Raw genomic sequence first — 19,350 nt, forward strand, 5'->3', positions numbered from 1 at the left:
AGTTGGTTGAGCGTCCAACTCTTGATTTTGACTCAGGTCATGATCCCAGGGCTGTGGGACTGAACCTCATGTTGGACTGTGTGGCCATGGAACCTGCTTAGGATTCTCTCTCTCCCTCTGCCCTCATCTCCTGCTTGCATGTTCTCTCTCTTTCTAAAATTAAAAAATTTAAAAAAAATGTGACTTTTCACACAATTCCAGCTTTTTTGGGGGGAGAGGTGCAAGTAATTTCCTGCCGTGTCTTATTGTCCCCAGGGAAGGAAAACAGAGCTCCAATATTTGGGGCGTCAGTGACTGTGGAGGTTGGTTACTTGTTCCAACCACCAGGTTTGTTCCCAAAAAAGATTTGCATTTTGCCTGTGAGCAGGAGAGGTCCTCTGCAGGCCAAGGGATTGGGCCCTAGAATTGAGAGTGATGTGTTATGCCCTATAGATCATCCTTGCATGTGCCTGTCAATGCTCAACTGAGAGCTGGGGCTGTACTACATTAAGAAGGTCCTGAGGGTTGGTTTCCATCAGGGGAAATGATCAGGGAAGAGTTCATTGGTGGGAGTTTGCTCATGTTTTGAGAATTAAAACTTATTTATTTCAGAGTTAGAGTCACTTTCTCAGCTGTTTATATTCCATTTTTCATTTTTTTCCTGCTCCCTGCTTTGTTCTTTCACTTTTTGACAAGTGAACAAAAATTCTTTTTAATAACTTTTAAAAAGATGTCATCATGCTGTCCAGAGAGGAATAAGTGATCAAACTGCCTAACAGAGAAACACTGTGCATTTGTTTTTATTTGCTCAGTATTAAATCTATATCTCCCCCAACCTCATTCTTTTCTAAATGTGTAACAACAAAGTAGGAGATAATTTTTATTTTTTTCCAATGTGCCTTCAGGGAAATCCCTTTTAAATCTATGGATTTTAGTCCAATGAGGGATCCTCTCCCTTTAGTCTACATTTTGCATATCGTCTGTTTCTTACAGGGCTTCCGTATTGTCTCAGGCTCCACTGGAAATGCAGCAAGGATTCCTAGCACATCCCAGTTGCCATAGCAACAGCAGTCTTTCCCATAATGAGCTGCATCATCTGAACTGATGTCACAGCATCATGCAGCAGGTCAAACAAGGCATCTCCTAGTATTGCATCCTACAGATGTGCTGTAAACATCAAAAGGAGACGGTGGGAGCGGGAGATGGTAAGTGTTGAATGTCCGGGCCTTAATTGCACGGCTGTTTTGTTGGTTAGTCGGTGTCTGCTAAGGCGGAGATGGGGGGATGTTGTCTGCTTAAAATGGACTAGGGAAAGAGGAGCTGTTTTACCTAAATCTGTTTTTCAGGCTGCTGGGTTAAGACAAAGGCCTGTAAGAGTCATACAGGAATCATAGTACATAGAATTATCCTTGCTCCATCTCTGCCTCTTATTTTTGTTGTTCTCATAGAATTTTTCATAAGCATAAGATAATTTTCTATTGCAAAATCCCAAATAGGCTCTGAAATGAGCAGTTCACAGCATTTCAGCATTGTGAAGATATATATTTCTTTTATTTGTTGGGCAGAGCTAATTGGTCCCCTATTTGCTCTTGTGATTTTTGAAATATTTAGTGATTTACAGTATGAAATTTAGTATCTACCTCGGTTGGGTTTCAGTTTCTTCATGGCAAGGAGCGAATGCTGAATAAGCATTTGACATAACCCTGATGTGAAAGGGGATCTCTTGCCTGTTCACGATGGAATTTATTAAAAGCATGAAGACCCAAACCAAATGAAATTACTTGAGCCTTTTGATTTATATGGTCGTCCTTCAACCCACGTCCTTCATAGTTAGTTGAAAGCCTGCCACGATATTTTTCCATCTCCAGACAGTCTCTAAAATAGCTGGAGTTGTTTGCAGGCGGACTTGTAACAAGTCTGTTCTCTGCGGCAGTTGCAATGAAGGGTAACGCTGAAGAGAGCCTCTGGAAGTGCCAGTGGGTGCTGCTGTTAACTTTAGCCAGAATCTGGTAAGACGAATAAATAGCAGAGTTCCCAGGGACCGTGGTGAATACAGATCTCTGGGCTCAGTCATAACCTCAACTTAATTCTAAACTACAGTAAACATGTACCATGTTCATTTCAACTCTTAGCTATGTCTTTAGGCATCTTTGTTGCCTATATATATATATATATCCCCCCCCCCCCCCCAAAAAAAAACTGTAGTCTGACAGTACCAGTTAAGGAGCAGTGTGTTGCCTTTTGTTTTGGGAAATGAAATGGATTTTTCTGGTGCAGCTGATTGCTACGAAGACAGAGAAAGGAGGAGGCACATGTCAGTTCAGTTGATCAATATGTCCACTTGGAATCAGGGAGTGGTCTTTTGGCTCAGTGCTGCTGAGTTGATAGTTTTTATTTGAAAAGTCTTAAAGGAAAGAATGGCAACCCCCGAGTTGCCCTTCTTTTAGGCTGTTTATTGAGCCTAAAAGAGATGTATCCTAGGAAGCAGCAAAAGCAGTATCTCTAGTGAGCTTGGAGTGATCCTTTCTTTCTTTTTTTTCCTCACAGTCGATCATATTGGTCCCATTAGGCACTAGCTGGAATGAGAGACCTTAGATTTTAATTAGTTTGTTTATACATATCACATACATACTACTCTCCATCCTTTAAGCTTATATGGCTGACATGCAGCTCTATGGGATGGGAGAGGTCAGCTCAGCCTGGCTTTATTGCAAGCACTTAGGACCACGAATTGTTCGTTGCCTGCTTTTTTGTTGTATAATGCAAACAGAAAGCTTTGCTGGGACTGCTGGGTATGAACGCAGCTAAGTCAGAAGCTGTAAGGTGACAGGGAGGAGTCCTAGATGGAGATGGGGGAAGGGAAAGTGTATCTAGTTGCTGGATTATGAGTCTGGAGAAAATCACCCAGTGCCCATTAGAATTCTTTTAAAGTATTATTTCCAAGGAAAAGCAAGGAAGAAAGACTTGTTTGGTAACATGAATTGTTAGGAGTAAAAATAACCAAAGCCAGCATTTTAATGAGTTTTCTATTTGTTTAATTTTTGTTTCTTTTGTCTAACAGTGTGTTCAGCTGCTTCATCATGGGTGATTTGTACAATTACTGGAAGTCACAGAAGCCAGATTCCTTAAGGGCAGTGTTAGAAAAAGTGGAGTCATGCTTTGAGGGTGGGGAAGGCGCTGGTGGGTGTGGGCTGACGCAGTTATCTGGTAGAATATTCTCTCCTTTCAGAGGAACCTGTGACCCCCCCCTCCACCCCACCCTCCCCTGTTCCTGCAAGTATTCAAAATGCAGTTACAGTTCTCCAACTTTATGCTTTTGTGCTCTTTTTGCTCCAGGAGAACAAAGCCCTAGTAATGGGAGCTGTCATCCTGATCCTCAGTTTCTTTGCAGAAGGCCACAGCCTTCTGTGCTGCTCTCTGATTAGCTGCGTGTCTTAATTACTGGCTAAGGCTATTTCAGTTGCCTTAGTTTTAATATATCCCCAAGGGGTGGATGGTGTGTGTGTGTGTGTGTGTGTGTGTGTGTGTGTGTGTGTATGGGGGAGGGGAGAGATTGCTCTATGGCTGCATTTAGTGGTGTTTCACTGAAACTTTCTAGAATTGAAAGAATTTTGTTTCACAGTGATGAGTGAAAGGTCATAAAGACCATGTTTACTATGTGGCCAAGTTTCCACCATGGAAACCTCACAAGAAGCTAACCTTCTGCATGCTTTTGGTTATGGCCTTTCTTTCCCCCCTAAATTATAAAGTTGCAAATAAGTTAATTATTTATGGGAGTGATAGAAATAGTAACCAAAATAACAATTCTCATAATGTTCTCATTATGTATCCAGCACTGGACCTAACATTATATATATCTCATTTAGCCCTTATAATGACATTATGAGATAGAGAATAATAATTGCATTTTTAGGTTTGGGTGGTGGTATTCATGTTTTGCAGAAACCAAGTCTTAGCCAGGTTAACAGAGTTGGCTAAGTTAAGTTAATGAGTGATTGGGTGAGGATTCCAAACCAATGTGATTTGACTGTGATACCCATAGACATTTTGGTTTTGTGACATCTTAACTGTGTGTACCATACGGATCAGTCATCTTTACTCTATCATACTTATCTTACCCTTCTCATTCTAATTGGAAAATCAGATTTCACATTTTCACACATAGAATGAAATTCCATTTATGACAAGAAGTTCAATTTTACTGCACAGAAGAGCTTAAATTTTGGTGAGATCTTTATCTGATCCTAGAGATTGAACGAATACAGAATTGAGGCTTAGAACTTTTGCCAGTACCCTGGCTCAACATATATTTCTAGTAGGATCTACATATCGGAAATGCTAGATGAATGACTATGGGCATGATGGAATTGCTCTAAAGGCAGGTCTTATCTAGGTCAATAATGAATCAAGTTTGTTGATTTTGTCTCATCAGCTACATAAATAGTGCTCAGCTAACTTTAAGACAGTTGCATTCCCTGGTAACACCAGACAAGGAATAGAAGAGGAAACTTCTCTCACAGCCAGAAGGTGTACTCCAAATATATCTCTTTGGTCAAGAAGATAAAAAGAATTTTTTTGCTGAGTGTATCAGTGGCTGAATCCAAATGCTTCCTATCTCTGACAAAGTACCAGAATGATGGTATTGTGCAACATCCTGGAAGCCTTGTGTTTGAGGAGAACTGATACAGTCATCTCTGCATCATCTTGTCCATCCCCAGCTATCCACGCCCAGCATCATTAGTGGGCTCTAAGGGCTGTTCTTTGTTTGACTGTGGGGCTAATGCATACATGACAGCACATTGATATTGATTCTGGTATGGTGAATACTTAGAGATATCATTCCACGGAGCTCATTAGCCTTTTCTAGGTTCTGGGAAGACGTTAACCTTTGTCCCAGCTTGCTCCAAGGAGGTCCATGCTTGTGTCTGCCTGAGCTACAGAAATGAGAGGCTGACATGAAAGCAATAGAGTTAGTAGGTACAGTGACTGCATGAGTTAGATTCTAACTAGGAAATAAAAGGTCAGTGGAATTTAGGGAAGTCTGTAGTCCTGCTACATGTGTTTGATTTCCTCCTATTCCTAATCCTAGAATCAGTGAATTATAATTTGTTTTGATCCTATGGATTCAGTTCAATTCAAGTATTTATTGAGTATCTACTATGTGCCAGGCAATGTGAGGGAACATAGGAGTAAACAAGACAGATGCAAATCTCTCCCCCCATTATATTCTAGAGGGGTAGACAAAAATAAACAGGTAAATTTATACTGGAATAATTTATTCTCTCTGATACTATAATACTACTATTTCTATTTAGTTACGTTCCACTTGGTAATAGATATTTTATATATATATATATATATATATTTATACACACATATGATATAATAGATATAAGATATATATATCTAATAATATAATAGATATTATTTCTGCACATATGTATAGGTGCCTATGCATGTGTGATGTACATGTGGAGGTAAAGTCACTGCATCAAATTATAGCCTTGTTATCTTTCTGCTTAGGTTTGGATTAGAATTTTGCTAGGTATAAACAAAGCTTGCATGGCAGTTATCATCCTGTTGGTATATGAGCTGTTCTGGAAGGTATAATTGTCATCAACCACAAAGTACATATCCATCTCAATTGACTTCAACCTGACATATGGAAATATGAAATGTATATGACAGATCAGTTAAGGAGAGATTTTTTTTTCACTTTTATAAAAGATATTTCTCACTTTTATTTATTTATTTATTTTTTCAACGTTTATTTATTTTTGGGACAGAGAGAGGCAGAGCATGAACGGGGGAGGGGCAGAGAGAGAGGGAGACACAGAATCGGAAACAGGCTCCAGGCTCTGAGCCATCAGCCCAGAGCCCGACGCGGGGCTCGAACTCACCAACCGCGAGATCGTGACCTGGCTGAAGTCGGACGCTTAACCGACTGCGCCACCCAGGCGCCCCATGATATTTCTCACTTTTAAAAACTATCCTGAGAGCCTTCTAAATTGATTGTTTTATCCAGTGAGCCAGTGGAGGTATATGCCACATGGGCACAAGTTCAGTCACCTCCAGCCATGAGCAGCCTGTCCATTCCTCCTAGTATGCCTTACAAATATCACTTTAAATGAGAGACATTTCTTTAAGTGATTATATTAACTAAAGTGTTTAAAACTGTGATTGTATTTTCATAAACTTTCCTGAAAGTTTTCAGGTGCATGTTCATACATATGTAAGTTGTGTCTGACTTGTGACAATCAATCACTTGCAGATTGATTATTTTCCTTTGATGGCAATTGCATGTACCCAACTCTGTAAATGGGCCATGAGTGGGAAGGCATTTTGGGGGAATATCACTTTTTATAGGACTTTGGCCACAGCAACAGACTTTTAGGTATTTTGAAATAATAAGGCAAAAGATATTTTTCTCTATAAGCACATCCCTATCAGCAGGTAAATCCCCCAGCTGGTTTTGAGACTTGGTGAGGACAGAGGAGAGACTTTGTTTCCCTTGTAAGCCACCAGTGATGTTTTTATCTGTTTTTCAGCTAAAGGGCATGTTTCAAATTCTTCCAGGCATTTTGCAGCTGGGTGCTTTGAGTCACAAAGAGAAATGGGGAGAGATTGTAGAATCTCTAGAACATGGTCTCAAGCAGGACAATTCATGGGCCAAACTTGGCCTGCAGGCCTCCAGGGCGGGCTTCATGTGCTTGTAGCCCATGTAGTCACATAGGGCCCGTGCTAAGAAGAGTCCTCACTTGATTTAATGTTCTGCAGTCACCATCGTGAAATTCATAAGAATAATTTTGAGCAAGGGGTTCTGCATTTTCATTTTATACTGGACCCTGCAAGTTATTTGGCAGTCCTGTATGGCCATTTTGATATAAAAAATTGACACTCAAATTTAAGTTCCAGATTTCTCTTTAAGAATTAGATGATGTGTCTCATTTGGCAAGGGTTGACTTAGCAGTACTCTCCAATTCATCATGGTCTCCCATCAGTCCCCTCCATTTACCCCCAACTGCTACTGCCTGAGCCCTGTAGATACTTGAGTTTGAGACCTCTGCTCTGGAACAATTCAAACAGAAATTGTAGAGCTTAAAATAACTGAAGTACCATTGTCAAAACAACCCAGGGCAAAGACTCCATACGTGGTAATTTAAAGGCATCCATGGTAATTCAGTGCCATGCACAGTAATTCAGTGGCATTTCTTTTATAGGCAGTGGGGGACATGTTACATTATACCTGAAGATATTTGGTAGGTCAGGCCTATTTGTCATTACCATTGCTTTCAGGGGAGAAATCAGATCTTTGCAAAGCAAGCTAATTAACCATCCTGTGGGTTCATTGTTTATATTTATTCTCCCACTCTTTGTTTACTCCTTGATTACTTTTATCACCTTCTTTGTTTAACTCTTATTTAAATTACACAGCATTTTTATGCTGGCTGGATATTTTTTCAGCATTATTTTTATTTATTTATTTTTTAATATTCTCTCTCTCCAGGAAACTGGGGACCTAAAATTTGAGGTTATACTACTACAGAAAGAGTTCACATTTTTTTTTAATTAAAAGGGGAATTATAGTCAATATTTATTTATTTATTTTTAATTTTTTTTTTTAACGTTTATTTATTTTTGGGACAGAGAGAGACAGAGCATGAACGGGGGAGGGGCAGAGAGAGAGGGAGACACAGAATCGGAAACAGGCTCCAGGCTCTGAGCCATCAGCCCAGAGCCCGACGCGGGGCTCGAACTCACGGACCGCGAGATCGTGACCTGGCTGAAGTCGGATGCTTAACCGACTGCGCCACCCAGGCGCCCCATATAGTCAATATTTATAATGAACCCTTCCCTAGCAAGGCCGTCCCAGCCATGCTGATGTTTGTAAGTCTGGATCTACCATGACTATTTATAATAATGAGATATTGGTAATGGACTCCTGGACCTTATAGTATGTGAAACACTCTGACCCATCATGTTACAGTGAGAAGAAGCTATATTAATCTACAGATGTACAGAGAATTGTTAGAGAATTAATATGAATAATGGCACTTGCTGCACAGGAGAAAGATAACTTTTTTGGGGGTTGGTTTTGACTGGATGAGAGTAAACAAGGACCTGACAAATATTTGAGGGGCTCTTGTCATTTCTTAGAGAACTAGGGGGCATTGGAGTTTTCTCTAAGGATCAAGCACCAAGGACTCATGGCCTTACTGTGTACTTGGTAAAGATCCTAATGCCCACTGTGGCCACCATTGTACAAGCTGTAAAACCAGCTGTGTTAGATAATTTCACTAGTCAGCCATCAACAAATGTGTCAGCTATCTACCATGTACAAGATCATGTGCTGAAGGAACAAACACTTTACAAATTAGGACAACCAAAAGCATGTGCATGTATATTACCTGGAGAGCTTGTCATAGATTTAACATCCAGTTGCTTGGGCTGTGCTTGCAGACAGTGTGGACTAGTTCTCTTTTTCTAGAGTTTCTCTGGGATGGAGCTCTAGGTATATCTGAGCCTACCCTCTCATCTTTCGTTCTTTTCATTCAATTCCTTGATTTATATATTTTTCCTGAAATAACTCTTTACTTTGGTCCCCTCACAATCATTGTTTCACACCCCTCTCAGCTCTTTCAATTCTTAGAGTTCATAGTTTGTTTCTACCCCACCAGTCTCTTTCTTACTCCTGTTACCTTCTGGCATAGCTCTGGACCCACCATGATTCTCTCCTCCAGCAGTCCTCCAGTCTCCCCAGCCACAGTTTATTCCCATTACATTAGCATAAAAATAGCCCATCTAAAACAAGTAACACTGGTGCTCCCCTAGTGAAGTAATCTGCTTACATTTAGCTTTAGTAGTTAATTCAAATATCACACTGTATTTAACTTGTTTTTTTTGTTTTTGTTTTTCCATGCGTGTGTGTATGTGTGTGTGTGTGAAGTAAAAGAGAATGACTCTTTTTAAAATTTTTTTAAAGTTTATTTATTTATTTTGATGGGGGGGAGGGGCAGAGAGCAACAGGCGGGTAGAGGAAGAGAAAATCCCAAGCAGGCTCCCACTGCCAGTGCAGAGACTGACACAGGGCTTGAACCCACAAACCTCGAGATCATGACCTGAGTCAAAATTAGAGTCAGACGCTTAACCGACTAGCCACCCAGGCACCCCAAAAGGGAATGACTTTTTAACATTTATTTTGGTCACTCATGTAGGCAGCCTGAGTGGGATTAACTAGAAATATTCAGAATAGCAGGACATTATGCAAAAATAAAAGCAGGTGTACAAATGTAGTTAAAAAATTTGTCCTTTAGTGTTGTTATTACATTACGTTTTCAATTTAAAATAAATAAACATAAGAAGGAGAGTGTGGTGAGAAGGTGGGCAATGCAGCAAGGCACCACAGCAGTGTATCTTCAGCTTCAACTAGGTGTGGCATTCAGCTTCTAGAATACCATAGGGGAAAACCTGTCTCAGAAGAGCAGCTGCTTGAAGAGAAAGGACAGATTTGAAAAGAAAGGCAAGAAATAAAAACAACCTCTAAAACTATCTCAGAGAACTAACGATTGCTTTGAGAACTAATAAAGAATTAGACTGGTGAATTAAGATATTATGGTTTTCACTAATTTAGCAATAAATAATTGATACATGATTTGTAAACATGTGAATTTTAACCAATTAAACTGAAAAGGAATAGGCTAAGAGGCAGAGGACAAAGAAAAAGGTAACATAACCAGCTTAAGAAGAGACATGTTTCACCAGGATATTTTTTACTCAGAGAGTTTTTCCTTTTGTTCTTTTCTCTGGTTAATATTATTAGGTTTATTTGTTGTGAAGGTGAATAAGCTCACATGTTTTGTTTTAATCTTGGTGGAGGAGGGGCAAGGGGAGAGGGAGAGAAAGACTCTTAAGCAGGCTCCACACCTAGCTTGGAGCTGGATGCAGGGCTTGATCCCATGACAGTGAGATAATGACCTGAGCCAAAATCAAGAGTCAGATGCTAGACTGAGCCATCTAGGTGCCAAGTTTTATTTATTTTTTATTATTCTTCAAGAAAATAACAAGAATCATGATCTTTGCCATGTTGTTTTTCTTTGGTTCTTAGATATAAGATTTTAACGCCATCCTTGTATAACTACCATATATGATTAAAAACCTAAACAAGAAGTAGTAAATGAGTGGGGTCAACAAGCTTGGGGACAAAACGAAATGTTCCTTTTTAAAGATAGTCTAAAACTTCAGATGGTGATGGAAATGTTGTATTACCAAACCTAAAGTGATTTTTTTACAATAATTTGCACCAAATGAGGGCTTCCATTTTGGGTTTTAGAATCCTAAAATCCAATAATTTACACAAATGTATATATGCTGATATTCTCTATGCAGGAGATTTGTGGTAGGGGAGGCTTCCTTCTTGAATCACTCCATCTTCTGACACCCTAAACAGAACTTGGAAGGGTAAATTTTGGAGCTAGTGTATTTACCTTTGAATCTCAGCTCTAACATAAAATTATTATTATTATTATTATTACTAAATATTATTTATTTTGCAGAAGAACGTGTGGGGGAGGGGAAAGGAGAGGGGACAGAGGATCTGAAGAGGACTCTGCACTGACAGGCTGACAGCAGTGAGCCTGACACAGGGCTTGAACTCACAAACTGTGAGATCATGACCTGAGCTGAAGTTGGACGCTCAGCTGACTGAGCCACCCAGGTGCCCCTCTAACCTATAATTATTAAATCTTTGATTTTGAGTTTCCTAGAGTGTCATTTTCCCCACATATAAAATGAGGAGAATATCCATTTTACAGGTTGAAAATACATTTTTATGTAATCTTATTGGCACAAAGCTTTGATAAATAAGTTATTGTTATTATTATTTTTTAAGTAGGCTCCACTCCCAGCATAGAGCCCAGAGCAGGGCTTGGACTGGCAAACCTAAGGTTAAGACCTGAGCTGAGATTGAGAATCAGATGCTTAACCAACTGAGCCACCTAGGCACCCCAAATGAATTATTATTATTTTACTTCTCTGAAGTAGTGGGATAAGATTACTATTCTCCCAAGAAGAAATTCAATTTCTCAACTCCAATCCCTAAACCAAGGAAATAATTTTCAAAGCTTTCATTAATGGAGAGAAAATCCCTTTAATATATTTTAAATGGTTATACTTTGCTGGGCACATGTATTAGTTCACTTAATTTCCTTTCCCTGCTTAATTTTTCTCCATAGCACTTATCGCCATCTGCAAACTATACATTTTTCTCATTGTCTTAGTATGAAGCAAATTGCACAAGGGCAGAGATTTTTTTGTCTGTTTTGTTCATTGATGTTTCATTAGCTCCTAGAATAATGCCTGGCATATGGTAGATGCTCAATAAATATTTGTTGCAAGAATGAATGAATCTATATAACCCTATGAGGGAGGCAATATGATTATATTCAATATGTAGTAAATGGGTTCTCTTTTGCAGTGATGCTTTTCAAGTTTCTAAACATCCTTGAGTGGCTCTTATTATTTCAGATGGCATGCCAGGAAGCCCTCGTGGTTGATGGGTAGGCCATCATGCACCATCCAGTTATTCTAAATTATTCCATTGAAAGCAGGCATATTGCCTAGGCAGTTCTGATGGGCTCTTACTCTTTACAGGGTTTCTGTAAAATACCTGGGGTTTCACAGGTCATTTGAAAGATACACTGATACTTCTATTGGTTGTCTCTTTCTTTCTATCTCTTTAGTGAACTTGAGTTTCCTTCAGAAATAGTTATTTATTCTTCTTTCAACCATGAATCCTTAGGTGTAAATCTCAGATTGATGAATTGGTGGTTATTGAAAGCATCTCCAGGGAAAGGACAAGATAGGGGGAATGATAAGCTATGACAGTCAATCCTTCCCTTTTGCTATTTAAAATACTCTAATGGGGGGGCGCCTGGGTGGCGCAGTCGGTTAAGCGTCCGACTTCAGCCAGGTCACGATCTCGCGGTCCGTGAGTTCGAGCCCCGCGTCGGGCTCTGGGCTGATGGCTCAGAGCCTGGAGCCTGTTTCCGATTCTGTGTCTCCCTCTCTCTCTGCCCCTCCCCCGTTCATGCTCTGTCTCTCTCTGTCCCAAAAATAAATAAACGTTGAAAAAAAAAATTTAAAATACTCTAATGGGAAGTAAAGCAAAGCACAGGCACACAGCAATACAGTTGTTTATCCAGAAGAACATACGGCTTCATAAATGAAGGTAATAATTAGGATAGCTGATTTCCGCCATTTATGTTGAATTAGAGGCAAACTGTGTTTTAGCAGTGGATACTGATAGCTGGATTTTGTACCAAAGACATATTCTAAATGTCATGCTTTTGAACTGAGTATTTATTTCTCAGAGAGCAGGTGTGAAATTTTTTTTCTTGAAATTCAAGCCATTTTGACAGCATTCTATTTTTAGAATGCCTTTCTCTGTAAAAAGGCAAAACAATATCCAAAAGTAATTAGAAAAACATCCTGGGAGAGGGCTGTGTTCTGGTTATACCATAATAATAACAGGCTGAATAAGAAAATGTAATGCTGTTGAATTTTAAAACTCATAGTGTTTTTATTTTATGGTTATGAAACATATTTAAGATGCCTACTTTAGCAGCCTCATCATGCTGCAGGATAAAAGTTATGCCTCATGAAAATTTTCTTACATCTGCAATACATGCCATGGCCAGTTGAAACACACAAGGACATTATTGTGTTCAAATAGAATGTTATTCTGATCTATCTAATTTAAAGTATTAAAAAAATTTTTTAAAATGTTTATTTATCTTAGAGAGAGAGGGAGAAACAGAATGTGAGCAGGGGAGGGTCAGAGAGAGAGGGAGACACAGAATCTGAAGCAGGCTCCAGGCTCTGAGCTATCAACACAGAGCTGGATGTGGGGCTCGAACCCACAAACTGTGAGATCATGACCTGAGCTTAAGTTGGACACTTAACCGACTGAGCTGCTACCCAGGTGTTCCTATTCTGGTCTATTTTAAAGAGCCCTGGACTGGAAGTAAGGAACCTGAGTTTTAGTATCTGCTGAACATTAGTTTCCTGTACAAAAAATCCAAAGGATTAAATTTATTTATTTATTTACTTTTTAAATTTTATTTCACTTATTATTTTTAATAATTTATTGTCAAGTTAGCCAATATACAGTGTAGACAGTATAGTCTTGGCTCCGGGATTAGAGTCCCATGATTTATCACTTACATTCAACAGCCAGTGCTCATCTCAACAAGAGCCCTCCTCAATGCCCATCACCCATTTTCCCCACTCCCCCAACCCCATCAACCCTTCGTTTGTTCTCTGTATTTAAAAGTCTCTTATGGTTTGCCTCCCTCTCTGTTTGTAGCTTATTTTTCCTTCCCTTCCCCCATGGTCTTCTGTTAAGTTTCTCAAGTTCCACATATGAATGAAAACATGATACCTGGCTTTTTCTGACTGACTTATCTCACTTAGCATAATACCCTCCAGTTCCATCCACCTTGTTGCAAATGGCAAGATTTCATTTTTTTACATAGCCGAGTAATATTCCATTATATGTGTATATATACACACCACATCTTCCTTATCCATTTATCAGTTGATGGACATTTGGGTTCTTTCCATAATTTGGCTATAGTTGATAGCACAAAAGGACTATATTTAAATGATTTTTTGTTTCCTTGTAGCTCTAATATTTTATGCCTCAGTTATAGGGTTTTCCATATCTTTCGATTGTTCAGTCTTTTGAGTTTTTCCAAAACAATGTTCCATAGAACATTTTAAATTTTCTTAGTGCCTTCACGTAGATTAAAACATACTTTAATTTATACACCATTTAAATTTCACACTTGTGTGTTTCATGAGGCTTGTGTTTCATAGTAGTCTTTGTGGTTAACCTATAGTCAATGTCTAAGTTAGTACTTACATCAGCAAATTATTGTTTTTCACAATAATTTGTAGTGGTAAACCCTTTTTAACAGTCCTTATTTTGCCAATTCATGTATTTTATATTTGTTATTTCTCTTTTTAGCCATAATATGTATTTTCTGTTAATGAGGTGAGTGAAATATTTGGTTCTCTTTTACCCTTCCTGCTTGATGTAGAATCTTTTTAGAAAGTCACACTGCTTTTCTAGACATTTAAAAAAATACCAATGTATGTACTTTTTAAAGGTCAAATTACATGAAATTTCCATTTCTGTAGGTCAAAAATGGCCAAACATTGGCAGTTTCATGTGGTTCAACGCACCAATTTGTTAATTACCATAGCAGTGTTAACCATTACTATTTTTATAATTTAGTGATCAAAGTTAGGCCTTAAATGAGTAAGTGAAGTAATGCAAAGAGCACTCAAGGGCTTTGGTGAAAGACCGATCTGATATTGAATTCTGCTTTTTGCTACTAACAGTGTTCCTTGGGCAAGTTGCTCAACCTTGCTGAGCCTCAGTTTGTTTGTCTGTAAAATGGAAATGCTGACACCTGCCTCACAAGCTTGCTGAGAAGAATGCCCATGACTCCCAGAACAGTCCCTGCTTCATGCTCTCACTTAGTAATTGGTCATGATATTGTTACTAGTAACCATTGTATTACTCCCTCAACCATAAATGTCTAAATGTTCAGCTACTAAGACAAACAAGTGGACCTAAATTGACTAAATTGAGAAATGGTTACAAGGGGAAGATCTCTGGGAAAAAGAGTTCTATCCTCTAGGACAGAACAGGCTTTTGACAAGGTTACTAAGGGACATTTGGGGGAGGACAGGAAGACTGCCTGTCATGTCATCCTCAAATAACTGTCTCTGGAGTAGTAATTCTATAATTTACTTAGCATCTGCCAACTTACTTCAACTATTTTCCTATATATATTTAAGTTTATTTATTTATTTTGAGAGAGAGAGAGAGAGAGAGAGAGAGAGAGAGAGAGAATCCCAAGCAGGCTCTGTGCTGTCAGTGTGCTGCTAGACATGGGGCTTGATCCCATGACATTGGGATCATGACCTGAGCCGAAACCAAGAGTCAGAGGCTTAACTGACTGAGCCACCCAGGCACACCTATATTTTGTTTTTTGAGAGGAGCACTAATAAACTGCTCTTATGAAAACTATGGACTATACTACATTGTATGTAAATGCAGCAAATAAATTTTACATTTTATTCTGTAAAATTGTTTGAGCTAAAAAAGTCATAGAGATTAAATGTTCACAAGTGTTCGATATGTTTAATGCCTACTACCTGAACAAGTGTAATGTTTTATTTGGTCTAAAATGATTCCCATGAGACCATGGGTCTGGTTCTAGACTGGAAGGGACAAATCTTTAACCCTCCATCTTTTCTTTAGAGGGTCCTGTGCTGGTCGATGCCTTCTCCTGTAGCTATGTGTGTCTCATGAATTCAGATTTCTAGGCTCTGGTTATTTTTTTCTGAGATTCAGACTTCTATTTCTCCTGCCTTCTGTATGTCTTGTGGATCTTCCATGAGTACTTTCACTCTGCATGCTGAAAATGATATTATCCTCTTCCCTATTCCAAATTTGTTCCTCTTTCTGAACTCCCTGTCTAGAATAAAGCCTTGCCTTCAGTCCCCTCCCTCGGGGTAGAGACTGGGCATCGTTCACAGCCTTTTGTTCCTTCTTTCTTCTCCCAGACCCAAGTCTGCTGAATCGCCAAGTCCTGTACAGTTTCTAATTCTGCAGGATTGGGTGAAGATGAGCTTAGGGGATCCCCAAATAATTTTTTATTATGTTATAGGTTTAGGGCCTGCTCCCTGACCTCCTGGCTTTCCCTTTTCTAAACCACAGCCCTCATATTATTAGACATTCTGTCATGGAAGCCCCTTCCATCTGCATGATCTTTCTAGCTGTGCTCTGAACCTTTTGAGCTCTATTAAAACCTGTGTCCAGGGCAACCTCAGGTGTTCAGTATGGCTAGTGTGCTGTGGTGAAACGGGGGAGAAAATGCAGTGTGAACACTGGATAGGGACTCTATGAACAGAGATGTGTTATCCTATATGGAAAGAGTTTGGGAATCTTTTTTTTTTTTCACTTTGAAATAAAAGTTTATCTGATCAGAGCATTCCAAAAATTGATAAATAAAGTTACTACATCCCAACTCAAGAGAATAACATACTGCTGACTTCAGCACTAGAATGTATTTCTTTTTTGCAGGCATGATTCTCATTTGTCTTTTGAATTAATTCCAATGGACAGGAGCCAATTTTAGCTCTGTGGCCCACAACACTGGCATTGTTTACAGTAATGTTCACAAGAGAACAAAGCAGCAACTTTTCTCCCTCCCCCACCCCCCACCTTGAAGGATTCAGACAACTGGTTCCCATGAGGAAGGCAAGTGGCATGTTGGTGAGCTTGGTTTGGGGTCAGTTAGATCTTGAGTTCAAATCCTAGTTTCATACTACAAGCTCTGTGCCTAGGGAAAGTTTCCTAGCCTTTCTGGGCTCTGCTTTTCTTCATAGTACCACCTTGTCAAGTGTTATGTAGTTTAGACATGTGTGTAAAGCACCTAGCACAGTGCCTAGGATACAGGAAATTCTCAGGAGTGGTAAGTAGAGGCTGGAGCTATTCATAATGTAAAGGGAGGAGGACTATCTGGTGAGCAGCCTCGCCTTTTTTTAGGAGAATTTATGTTCCTATCCCAGACCTCTGGGATTTCAGTGATCAAGTAAGTCTTGTACCAGCATCTTGTCCAACTACCCTGTTTCTCCCCTAGATTGGGTAGGTACAACCACATAACATGACCAATATTTATATATCAAATTTTATTTACCTTATGCTTCCTTTAATTTGTGGAAAATGTTTCTGTAGAAACAAATTTTGGGGCCCAGTGGATAATAAAACTTACCATTAAAACTCGTAATCTTTTGAAAATGTGAATTTACATCTCCAATACAGATTCACTTCACACAATCTGTTACACACTTGGTATTAAAATACTCTATACAGTTGACTTCACATTTCCCCCACAGATGTTGAATATACAAGAGCAGACACAGGAGTTATATATCCTTCCTCAGGGAAAATTTTGCCTAGAGGGATTTTCTCAGTACAGGTAAAGCTTTGCCTTGGAAATGATTATGTGATTTAACAATGAAGGGTTAATATTCCTTACAGTGTCAGCTCTGGTATAGCCTGGAGCCTCTCCTCTTGAAATGCCTCCTCACTGAGTTTCAGATATGTCTGGGTATGTACACTGAATGTCTGCCCTATGTCTATGATGAGTTGATGCTTTGTCCCGTCAATAAACAGAGTGTATTGGCACCAAGGTCAGAAGAGAATTCATTTGGAAGAGAATTCATCCTAAGACAGGAGGAGTTAGCTACAATGAGCTTTAATCACCAGAGGGTGGATTGATTCTGAGCCCAGTTTGATGTGGGTCATGAGGTATCCTCTCCCTGTAGGTCACTCCCTGGACTCAGGGCTGAGTCCTATAAAAAGCCAAGGAGGAGCAAGTGGGCTGTACAGAAATGCTATTTCACTAGAGAATGTGTACCTCTTTTGAGCACAAGATGGCTGCTTCAGCAGCCTTCAGCAAAATATATTGTGCAAGAGGGAGAAAGTCATGCTCTTCTCTCTCCATGGACGCTAACTGGAGGTTTCCAAATTCTATTGATTGACATCCTTATCTGTTAAAAATATCTAAGCCCTCTCATATTATTATATGTTTTATGAAACATACACAAAAGTGAAACTTAAAACAGATGAAATAAGAATTGAACAGAAACCCTTAATGTTTTCTTCACACTCCTAAAGGTTTGCCTTGTGTCTTCCATGGAGTGAGCCACTACCTTGCAGACCACTGCTCTAGAGCATCAGTGGGAAAGACCTGTTGGTGCAGCGCTTCCTGGTGAAGGTGCCCACGCTTTAATGAGTGTGCACATGGAAGATCCACGCGGAAACTTTGTGGAATTCTACATAGGTCCCTAGGCAGCCCTCCCCACCACACACACACACCAACTTTTTTTCCCAGGGAGCTAAACTCTGGTGAGGCAGGTAAGAGAAAGAGACAGAAAACCCAAGACATTACCAATAATGTGATTCTATTTGTACCTTCAGACTGGTGAGCCCTGGGGCATATTGGGTTATGCAAATCAAAAACATCTCTGAGACCATATGTCTGTACTGGATTTTAGAGATTACCATCAGCTTTTCACATGTAACTCTTCAACAACTCTGTATAGTGTATGAATGATGGAAATTGAGAATTTCCTTTTAAGTCAATTTGATCACATCCAATTCTCGGATTTTTTGTTTGTTTGTTTTGAAATTATAATGGCCACCTCAGAAGTTTGAGATGGTGATAGTTTGTTACTCTTCCACAACTTTGTTATCAAATTGTAACGAAAGTAAGCCTCAGATGGAATTTACTAAACACAGATATTCATTGGACTACTATTCACTAGTAAAGTAGGCACAAAATATCCTATATGATCTGTTTGGGAAGTTTGATGAAGTCCTAGCTCTCTCCCCTTTAGGTGGTTTCCAGCCATATCTTGAGTAAAAGCTTTCCTTGAGATAGGACTCTGCATCATTTAGTAAGCATCATGCAGTCAGAAATTCTTCTAAACCAGTGGCTGGAGATAAGGACACACTAGGGATTGAGCCTCAGACAGCATTATTAAGGGTATACCTGAAGATTCTTGTCCTTCTTTTTGCGAGTATTTCTGCAGTGTTTTAGTTAATTTGCGTTGAGTACCATTAATTTTACCAAAGAGAATCTTTCTAAATTTCCACTTGCTAAATGGTAAAACAGTGGTTATTGAGGTAGTAGTGAGGCTACCCCCTTTCTGATACATTGGTGACTGGCACATACTCCCACTCCTGGACTGTATATTCCAGATATCACTTTAGCTGATGACACCTAGAAATGAAGCTTTAACTGTCATGCATACCATGTAGATTATACTGAAGTATTTTAAAGTAAATTATAGATCTTGTAACATTGGGTTACCATTTCACACTGAAGCTTACGATCTATGATTTGCCCAGAGTTAGTTGGGTGAAGGATGGATCAAAAACTGATCCCAGGCATAAATGCCTCTGAAACCTATGTTTCTTTTGTAATATGAGTGCACCTGACTATATGCACTTCCAGTGCTGCCTCCTGGGATTGAAACCCTTTGCCCCTTGGCCACTTTTTAACAAAGTCTAAAAATTTAGTTAATAGTAATATCCCAAGGGGTGCCTGGTTGGCTCAGTCAGGTAAGCGTCTGACTTTGGCTCAGGTCATGATCTCATGGCCTGTGGGTTCGAGCCCCACGTCAGGCTCTGTGCTGACAGCTCAGAGCTTTAAGCCTGCTTCAGATTCTGTGTCTTCCTCTCTCTCTGCACCTCCCCTGCTCATGGTGTGTGTGTGTGTGTGTGTGTGT

At 39.5% G+C, this 19,350-nt stretch overlaps 1 protein-coding gene across 1 annotated transcript in view; it reads left to right on the top strand.

Moving 5' to 3' along the window:
- The first annotated feature begins 1,021 nt into the window (after nt 1-1,021).
- AKAP6 (A-kinase anchoring protein 6) overlaps nt 1,022-19,350 on the top strand; it is a 481,187-nt gene continuing 462,858 nt past the window's right edge. Inside the window, exon 1 of the mRNA XM_030318904.1 lies at nt 1,022-1,184. The gene's annotated coding sequence lies outside the window, so the exon portion shown is untranslated. The remainder of the gene's footprint in view (nt 1,185-19,350) is intronic.

The sequence above is a fragment of the Lynx canadensis genome, chromosome B3 (genome assembly GCF_007474595.2).
Source record: "Lynx canadensis isolate LIC74 chromosome B3, mLynCan4.pri.v2, whole genome shotgun sequence".
Lineage (NCBI taxonomy): Eukaryota > Metazoa > Chordata > Mammalia > Carnivora > Felidae > Lynx > Lynx canadensis.